Raw genomic sequence first — 10,176 nt, 5'->3', positions numbered from 1 at the left:
ATTGCGGGAAAAGCACTGATCTTGGAGTTCAAACCGGTTCAAGTTCAAATCCCAGTTCTGGAGTATGACCTTGAGCAAGTCCTCAGATCTCTCTGAGCTTCATCTTCCTCCTGTCTTCCTGTAGGAATACAGTTAAACTTATTCATGACAAATACTTATGGATACCTAGTCTGGAGGCTGCAAATATGAATGGCATGGTCCCTGCCCTAGGGGGGCTCAGTTGGTGCCCTGACATTTGCCCAGATAATTACCATCTCTCCTTTAATATATGACAGCATTGATTATTAGATGCTAATTACTAATTACTAATAAGAAAGGAAAAAATATTGCCAATGAAACTAAGGTACGATACTTTTTATCACAGAATTATTTTATTCTTATCAAAAGAGCTCTATTCGACCTCATCAGATGTGGTTTTTTTTAATTATATATCACTCTGGGGCATACACATAAAAAGAAAACCATAAGCAAAATTATGTGCTTATGGTCTCTAAACACATTCAGAGCCCAACCTTTCTGAATCACTTTTCTACTGAGAATGGTTTATGGCCAGGCTGTTGTCATATAATGTCATCCTCTGACATCAAGAGCATAGATGATGGTGCGTTCCTTCAAAGAGAACTCCACTGCCATCTCTGGGATATTCTTCCCTGCTGCTGACATCCACTTTTACAAGTTCCGGTTCTGGACTTGTCTTGGTCTTACCAGAAGGCTGTCAACCGAAGATTTACAGACAAGAACCCAGACTCATATTCCTTCCTTGAATGGCCTCTAACTGGTTTATGACTTTTACACGGACAGGTGGATATGGTCAGGACAAGTCACAAAGAATAATGATCACTGTCCAGCACGCACAGGCAATGGTAACCACATCGCGACTCTTACTTCTCCAACAGTAACTATGACAGTGTCATGCCTGGTGAAAATGCATCCTGGGGCTCAGCTGGATAAGTGTCTGAGTCTTGATTTCAGCTCAGGTCATGGTCTCACGGTTCGTGGGATCAAGCCCCACATCGGGCTCTGCGCTGACAGTGTGGAGCCTGCTTAGGATTCTGTCTCTCCCTCTCTCTCTGCCCCCTCCCCTGTTCTCTTGCTCTCTCAAAATAAACAAATAAATAAACAAAAAAACAAACTTTAAGAAAATGCATCTTGATTTCAGAAATATGAACGTGTGGAAAATCTTAGAAGCAATGAACTCCAGTAGTTTGGTAATTGGGCTCTAGTGTGATCTGGGCTAACTAGACTTACACAATTCTAGAAGCTGAAGGAGAACCTACTCCTGTGGCAGAGGTAGCCTTTGAGCAGGAGCCCGAAGCATAAAGAGGAATGCACCATAAAGTCAGGGGAGGGCATCCTGGGCTGAGGGAACAGCCTGTGCCATAGATGGAAGCATGAAGAATCATGGAACACCTGGCAAATAGTCAAGACTTCCGTGAGTCTTACGTGGGAGGAAATTAATAAACTACAAGGTATGGTAAGATAATCACGTGATCAGATCTGCATCCTGGAGTGATCCCTATGCAGAAGAGACAGAGGCTTGGGACTGTAGTGGGGGAAGGGGGGCTGTCGCATAATGAAGCTGGACCCAAGGTGGGGGCAGGGGAGGGGAGCCGATTTCTAAACATGGCCTCCAACCAACAACTCTTTGCATCCCTCTATGCACAAACTGCTCTTCACGTCAAGAGGTGGAGACTGATCCCCCTTCCCTCAAATCTGGGTGGATATGTGACTTGCTTTGATCATAGAATTTGGCCCTAAGAGAGCTGGCACCTTCTACTTTTCCCTCTGGAAGCCAGTTGCCATGTAAAGAAACTTAAGGAAGACCACTGGCTGTCTTGGGCACCGGGATACCGCCACATGAGTGACCTCTGTTACACTGGTGGGGGCAGAGCCACTCAGTTGGACCCGGTCAACCCACTAAATCAGGAGAAATAATAAATTCTCATTTTTAAGCCACTAGGTTTTGGTTTGCTTTGTCACATAGCAATAGCTAACTGACACCTGGAGGGATGGAGAGGTGGAGAAGGAGGGGGGAGATAATCATGAGGGTCAGGAGAAAAGACTTCATGAAAATTGTGCACACGCCGTGCCAGACCTGCAGCTAGGGCCTCTGTGTGGGTGGGGGGAGCAGGTGGGGAGCCCCCTAGAGTTGCTGCTGCAGACTTGGAGCCGAACCTGAGCCTCTGTATCTCGGAATGCACGGGCAACGTTAAAAGGCAAAATTCCTTGCTTCTGATGTGATTTGACAAACAGCTGCACACCCTCTCAGGGCAAGCTGCGGTTGAAGCCAGGGGCAGGGATTCTGCCCCGGGCTCCCGTGGGGTTCACGGTCTGGTTCCACAGAGAAATAAAAGAGATTTGGAGGAGGGAGAGAGCACACGCAGTTGTAAGGGTCGAGATAGGCTTTGGGGAAGAAGAGAGCGTTTCGATTGTTCCTTCGAGGACAGAACATTTCCACAAGGGATGCTAGATGGAGAAAGCATTCTGGGAAGGGGGAACAGCAGGTGCAAAGGCACGGAGGTGGGCGGCGCACAGGGGCACGCGGGGAAACTGGGAGAGGTGAGATTGGGGCTCGCGGGGAGTGCAGTGGCTCCGCTGAGACTCCCATGGGCTCCCTCACAGAGCAGGGTTTGCAGTTCTGCTCACGGCCATTACTTTTCCCTATCACCCGGAGCCTTAGAATTGTCAAGAGTCTGGCCCACCCCACTTTGGATCTTCCTCAACCTTACCTCAAACATCTGAAAACATCCCTGATCCATGCAGAGAGGGGGGGACTTGGGGTCAGGAGCCACGGCTTCTGGTCCAAACATTGTAACCTACTAGCTGTGTGACTTTGGCAAATTACTTAACTTGTCTGAGCTTCTGTGTTACCTGTAAAGTGGGAATCAATAGCATCACCTGCCTCACAAGTTGGTCGTAAGGATTAAACGAAATGAGGTGTGTGACTGTGACTTTTTTTACATGGCTTTTTTTTTTTCTTACCCATTCCTTTTGGTTCTACACAAAGGAAGTCTATCTAAATAGTCCTGTGTTTTATTTTGGTTTGGGTTTTTTGTTTTGTTTTGTTTTTTGCTTTTTGGGTTTTTTTGTGCTAGGCCCTTTTCCCTCCCCACCTGGATGGGTGGGTTGAAGACAGGAACAGTCTTATGTAGCCCATTCTGTCCCTCTCTTACTCGTCAGGGTCTTCCAGCTGGCAGAGCAATGCATTCTGCCCCCCTCTCTGCCACCCGCAGGAACCCACGGTGCTCTAAGGCAGAGGAGCCTGCTGACAGGTCCATGGAAGTCAAGAGAGGATACAAAGGGTGAAGAGTGTTGTCATATGTTTGAGGGAGAACAGAAAATAGCTGGCATATCACCAGCAGGAGACTGGTTCAGTACATCATAGCATACATCGTGTTGAGAGGGGTGCCTGGGTGGCTCAGCCAGTTGGGCATCTGACTTCAGCTCAGGTCACGATCTGGCAGTTTGTGAGTTCGAGCCCTGCATCGGGCTCTGTGCTGACAGCTCAGAGCCCGGAGCCTGCTTCAGATTCTGCGTCTCCTTCTCTCTCTACCCCTCCCCTGCTCGTGCTCTGTCTCTCTCTCAAAATAAATAAAAACTTTTTTTTTAAATAATAAAAAAAAAAAGACAGACTTACACAGGCAGCACAATCAGCTGCCCCTATAATAGAGACAAACGGCCTTGACGTCAACAACAACAGTTATGACGATTGCCATCACTGCTTACTGAGCAGTTACTATGTCCGAAAGCCTGGGCCAAGTGTTCTGTGCATATCCACACACTGAATCCGTGCAATAGGCATCAGAAGTATATTTTATTATCCTCTTTCTTCAGATAAGGAAATGGGGCACATGAGCTTAAGTAATTTTCCCAGAGACACGCAGGCAGAGAGCTGAAACTTGACCCCAGGCTACCCAAGTCTGAAGTCTTTGCCCTTTTTGTTTGGAGGGACTGTCCATAAGGGCACATCTGTGAACCTGCACAGGAGGGAAAGAAAGGTCTGGCTGTAATGCAAGGATGTGAAACAGACTCAAAGTCAGCCGCATAGAGACTTCCAAAACCGTGATGAGCTCCCTCTTGATGGAACAGCCACTCAGACACTTAGTCCTGGTAGACAGCACAACATAATGGAAAATCAACTGGCCTGAACTCAGCCTGGAGTCCCATGAAACAGTTGTGTGACCCCAGGAGGATCCGCCTCCTTTCTGGGCCTCAACTTCTTCCTCTGTGAAGTGAGGGTGTAAGGCAGGTTGACTTGGGCAGAGCCCCTTCCAGCTGAGATTCTAAGGGGTTCTGACACCCCAAGTCTCCGCTGAGTTGTGGTCCTGCTCCCCCTGAGTGGAGGGGAGCCCCGATCTGCCCAGCAGAGTGCACCCTTAGTCCATGGGCAGTGGGTCTCGCTCAGAAAAGAGGTTCGGTTCTGAAAACAACACAACTGTGTCCACCGGCAGACGTCCCTGGCTCCGCTCCCGGGCCTGGCCGGGTCCAGGAGACAGTCAGACATGGACACGTTGATACATACTAAACTCTTGCCCTAAAATCTCCGTGACGCCTGAGGGTGAACTCACATCAGCCCCACTTTGAGGACAGAACAGTAAAGGAAATGGAGGGACATTGGGCAGCTGAGAACACAGAAGTGACGCTCCCGTGTAGGAGGGCTCTCCCAGCATGGCCTCCCGCAGCCCCACTGCCCCCCAAAGGCTGCATATCACAAACACTTGCGACTTTCTGCACAAACACCTTCTCTCTGGCTGGAAGCAGCCCTCAACCGATGACGGAGACAATACCCAGTTTCCTTAGCCAGGAAGCGAGATAGCTCTGAGACGTGGGCAGACTGTCTTCCAGAGTTCCCAGGGGGCTCAGGCTCCAGGTACCCACAGTGGAATTGGCCATCCTTCCCCTTCCCTGTCCCCCACCCATGTTTCCTGGGATCAGCTCCTGAATAAACTACTGGGACTTGAATCCCTGTTTGGGGACTTTGAAACGGGGCAACTGGCTAAGTGAAACTACACTTCCCAGAATTCCATTTCCTGGATATTTCTGGCCAATGTGGGCCACAAAGGAATTCTTGCAGAAGACTGGGAGGGCAGCAGGGAAGCCACAGCCATTTTGGAGCTTGCACACTCTGTGACTGGGCCCCGTTGGCATAAGGTCCACACCTGCTGCACTCTCCCTGGACCTCCTCTCAGCTTCTCTGACCACCAGCTCATGCACACGTGTTCAGCACTGTGATACGGGGCCCTGGTTTCTGCAGGACACCCCACACCATCAGGGGCAACAAGAACCAACCCCAACTTCCCGGAGTTCTCATAAGGTTCCAGCTCGTTCCTGCTGTCCCTTACTCTCCATCCATCCTCCCTTCCTGTCTGCCTGCTGGATTTCAGCCTCCAGTATCAGGCACAGCGATCACAGCCTTACAGAGACTCCCACAATGTGTGAGGTCCGGTCCTTATAATAATTCCCTTAAATGTGGGTATATATTGCTCCAGAAGAAAAATCAGAGACAAAGTGTGTCAGAATCCAGGCAAACCCCCACTAGGAGATGCATTTTGTGTTTTGCTTCTTCGCGGTGACAGGTGCACCTCTCCAACAGTCTTCACCCATACACCTTGTCTCAGATTCTGCTTCTGGGGGAACCCAAACCAAGACAGCCAGGAACTCCCAGGATATATTGGGATGAATCGGTTAGACCTGGAGTCCCCACAGGTGAACTGAGACAGAGCCAGGGACATAGCACCCTCAGGACAATATTGGGATGCCATCTTGACCCCGCCCCCCTGGCTGGCAGGGCCCATCTGCTACACAACCAAGCTTTATACTCACACCTCACATTTCCTCCTGTTCTAAGAAGACAACACTGGCGCACTCTCGAGCACCCAACAAGAAATATTTCTGTGAAAATGTCAACAGCATTATCACTTTCTTTCTAAGTGGTGGCATATTCCCTAGTGCTCACCATCAAGAACCTTGGTGCAGAATCAGCCTGTTCTCCAGGGTTGAATCAGAAACCGAGTTCCAAAGAGTTAGAAAGAGCCACACAAACCCTCCATCTAGTGAAAAGAGTTAAAGGCTCAGCTGGAAGCAGGCTGGGGTTTTCTGGGCATTCTTAGAGGTCGGGACCCATGAAGCTTGGGAATCCTTTCAAGCACCATCTCTAAGCAAAGCAGTTTGTTCCCTCCTCAGCTTTGTCACGGGGCTCTGCACAAACACGCACTGGCCCAATTACCCCCAGGCCATGTAACACTGCTCCAGTTGACCCTGAGCTCCCCAAGAGCAAGATGCTGATGGCAAGCCAGGATCCCTGGCCCCCCAAGGCAATGCATGGGGGATCATAGTGAAGGAGACCAAAGGGAAGGTGCTCTCATGGTCCCCAAACACTGACCCTGGAAGAACACTCTGAAAACTTCTCCAACCTCTTCCTTGTGCAGATAAGGAAACTGACACCCAAGAAGGAGAAAGTTATATGCAAACTATGATCTCCTTGAAGCAGGAATGATGGCTTGTTAGTCTCTGCTTTCTCAGAACCAGCACTGGACCCAACACAGAGTAGGCATCAATCATTGCTAAATAAATAAAGGAAGGAAGGGAGGGAGGGAAGAAGGAAGGAAGGGAGGGAGGAATTCATCTAGTCATAATAAACCTAGAACTGGAGGCCGCCCGGCTGGCTCAATGGGTAGAGCATACAACTCGATCTCAGGGCTGTAGGTATGAGCCCCACACTGGGTGTAGAGATGACTTAAAAATAAAATTAAAAATAAATAGAAATAAATAAACAAACCAAGAACTGGAAGTCAAACCTCCTGACTACCAGGTCCTTCCTCTCTCTTCATGCCTCCCCCAGCCCACCCTCAAGCTCACGTCTGATCAAAAATACAGTTGCGCTTCCATTGATTACCCACAATCCTCTTGAAAATATTCACCCAGAATCCCCTTGGGTTGCTCACCCAGATTCCTGGTTCCTCATCTGGGAAAGTAGAACTTTTGGGACAGCGATCAAAGGCATTTTAAGGGCAAAGGCGTGAAAATCCTGGTTGCGAAGGCAGCTTTTCCAAGCCCATCGGCCGAGAGTCTCCAGCTGTGAAAAGGAGCATAGAATTAAGACAGCTTTCAGTCCTCACCACCACCTCCAGCCCTGCGTTCCCCACATAATGGTCAATGGGAGATATTAGCATCTAAATTATTTTAAGGAGATGTAATAAGATTCACCCAGCAGGCCATTAATGACGAAAGAGATTATTACTGGAAAAAATCCAAGACTGACTTTGAGCAGAGTTGGTTCATCTAAATGACCCTTTCCCTGCACCTCAGATGATCCTGGTCCCCAGAGATTATACAGATTTGAAAAAGTAACTGCCAAGGAACACGCTCACGTTTATGCAAGAGGATCTTACAAAAGGAATCTCTAGAGAATTAGGGTCAGGAGTGCATAGCAGTGAGATAAATGGGATGTTCCCTGAATCGTAAGAATCCTCTGTGGCAGAATTTACAGGAAGCATCTCCAGTCTCCATATTTGGCAGGCGTCCAGCCAGAGTTGTCAAGTATTAGATTAATTTTAATTCAATGCAAAAAACCACATTAGTGTAGTGTTGCAATTGAGAGGTGAAACATACAAAAGCCAAGAGTCCTTGAAGTGAATCATTCCAAAGCCTGAGCATCATTTCAAGCGTCCATCAAAAAAAGCACATTCTTCAGAGCATTCCCCAGCTATCTGCCACCTTCAAATCGTACTACTTAGCCAGGTAAATGGGCCACTTGGCAGTGACCTGAGGATGGAGCTGGTGATAAGTGTTACTCCGCAGGTCCTGGTCACAGGAGTTAAAGTTCAAACTCCTTGACACAGCACTCAAGACCTTCCACGAGCTAGTTTCAAATGCCCTCCATAACCTCATCTTTCAGTACAACCTTCCATGGTTTGCAGGCTGCAGCCACGCCGGACCTTTGATGACCACTGGTAATCTTCCTGCCACATTTCACCTGCTCTGTTCACTCAGTCTGCTCCACTCAGAGCCCTGGGAGAGAGAAGTCCCACGCACCATCCACTGCAAGGTGGGGCTTACCTCCCAGCCTCTGCTTATTGTCGAGGAGGAAGGGAGCTCCTGACACAGAGGAGACAGGCCACTAGCTAACCATCAGCAAATCAGATTTCTCTTGAAAATTTGAACTAAGAGACACAAGTGACAGTTAGTAGGCAGACAGTCTTGAGCCCGCAAACGGAGAAGACATTTTGAGGCAAGGTACAAGGATGAGCAAGCGAAGAGTCACCTCACAGAGAGAGCAACACAAGAACCACAGGATGGAGATGGAGAAAGCATGGGTCTGGCTTCCTGCCTCTCTTTCAAGACCCCTCCCCAGGCCTGCTGCTGTTGGGGCCTGTGAGATGTCCCATCTCCTGATGATTATTTCTCTCACAAACCATCCTGAGTGAGTGGCTTTCGTGGGATCCATGGATTCTCACTGGGAACACGAAAGAGCAGACCCCTCGATGTAGGTAATGCCAGTCATCCAACTGGTCACCCAGTGGATGCTTATATGGATGGCCCATATACCGCCCCCTGCAAACCTACATCCAGCAGTACCCCTCCAGCCTTTGCTGCTGAGATGGCCTCACCCCTGGCAGGAAGCCCTGTGGACGGTATATTAGAGTTCTCTGGAGAAACACAAAGTCAACCATTACAGGTGGTATCTATTTTTAAATGTCCCTGCTACATGCGACATAGGCTCCTGGTCACACCCCTCTGGCCTGTGGAAGCTCAGTGTGGTCACACCCACTCCTACCAGCCTTGCAGCTGTAAATTATGTTTTGTTTTTTGTTTTTTTTTTTTTTAACGTTTATTTATTTTTGAGACAGAGAGAGACAGAGCATGAGCGGGGGAGGGTCAGAGAGAGAGGGAGACACAGAATCGGAAGCAGGCTCCAGGCTCTGAGCTGTCAGCACAGAGCCCGATGCGGGGCTCGAACCCACGGACCGTGAGATCATGACCTGAGCCGAAGTCGGACACTCAACCGACCAAGCCACCCAGGCGCCCCTGTAAATTATGTTTAAGCTCATGCTGATCACCACTGCACTGTGTCTCAAACTCCAGGGGCAATGTAAGGTCTTCTTTTTAGACTTAGGCTTAGGATAATTCCCCCCCCCACACACACACATACATACACACACCCCACTCTATGGATGGGGTCACTGGGGGGAAATGCCATAGCACTCGAAACACGTTTTCAGGAGAATGATTTCTTGATTGTCTTAGAGCATATGCCAAAACGGGGTACCATCTTGGCACCCTCTTATACTAGCTCTGGTGGTTGCCGTGTATTATGAGACCTCCACCAGTGGCCATGCCTCTGGGCCTTTGCTTATGCCCACCTTCAACCAAGAATGTCCTCTTTTCTCTTCTCTTTTCTCAACGCTCATGAAACCAGGTACCATGTGAAAGCAAAGCAAAAAAAGAGAAACCTGAGCTTGCATTCCTCACTCCCAAAGTCAAAGCCCTGCAGTTACCCAGTCCAGCCCCCTTAGATGACAATTTGGAGACCATCTGTTCTATCAGCATGCCACCTGTGGTCTCAGCCCCACCAACAAGCAGCTTACCAAAGTATTCCTACGTTGTCCTCTTCCCAAGAGGATTTCAAGAAGATGCGATTTTTCTCCATCACTTTCCAGTTCCAGTGATGCCCCTTATACAGCTGCCGTCTGCCCTGCTGCCCAGCCCCCCATAATCCAGTTCTGAGTGCCTGCATGGGGAGGGCTGGCCTGACCCAGCTGGACCTTATGGTGCCCAGGGGAGCTCGGGGAAGCCTCACTCGAGACTCTGGAACACCGGAAGTAGGGATGAATTCAACAAAAGCCATGAGGAAAGCTGAGGTCCGGAGAGCCAGGCAAGCTATGACTTCAAGAGAGGCTGGGGGAGGGTGGGCTGAGCCCAGGGGCCTGTCTGTTTCCTCTGTGCAGAAACAAGAGGGATATCAAAGGTCACCAAATCCAAGCTTTGGGACTCTCTAAAGCCTCACTTGACTCCTCCAGTGACCAGAAAAGGAAGAAGGCACTCACATCTACTGAGACGCACAATATGCCAAGGACAGGACTAGGTGCCTTATACATGGTGTCCAAGCACGGGTCCCCACAGCCCTGTGGTGTGTTCATTCCATTGTCACTGTTAACCTCACAGGACAGAGTTCAA

The 10,176-nt window shown here is 49.2% G+C and overlaps 1 long non-coding RNA gene across 1 annotated transcript in view; it reads right to left on the bottom strand.

Annotated features, from left to right (window-relative positions):
• Positions 1 to 6,949: 6,949 nt before the first annotated feature.
• Positions 6,950 to 10,176, bottom strand: part of LOC132673096 (uncharacterized) — a 42,926-nt gene continuing 39,699 nt past the window's right edge. Inside the window, exon 3 of the long non-coding RNA XR_009607869.2 lies at positions 6,950 to 7,075. This is a non-coding gene — a long non-coding RNA (uncharacterized LOC132673096). The remainder of the gene's footprint in view (positions 7,076 to 10,176) is intronic.

Source organism: Panthera onca, chromosome C1, assembly GCF_046562875.1.
Source record: "Panthera onca isolate mPanOnc1 chromosome C1, mPanOnc1 haplotype 2, whole genome shotgun sequence".
Taxonomy (NCBI): domain Eukaryota; kingdom Metazoa; phylum Chordata; class Mammalia; order Carnivora; family Felidae; genus Panthera; species Panthera onca.
This window is presented reverse-complemented; position numbering and strand designations above follow the sequence as displayed.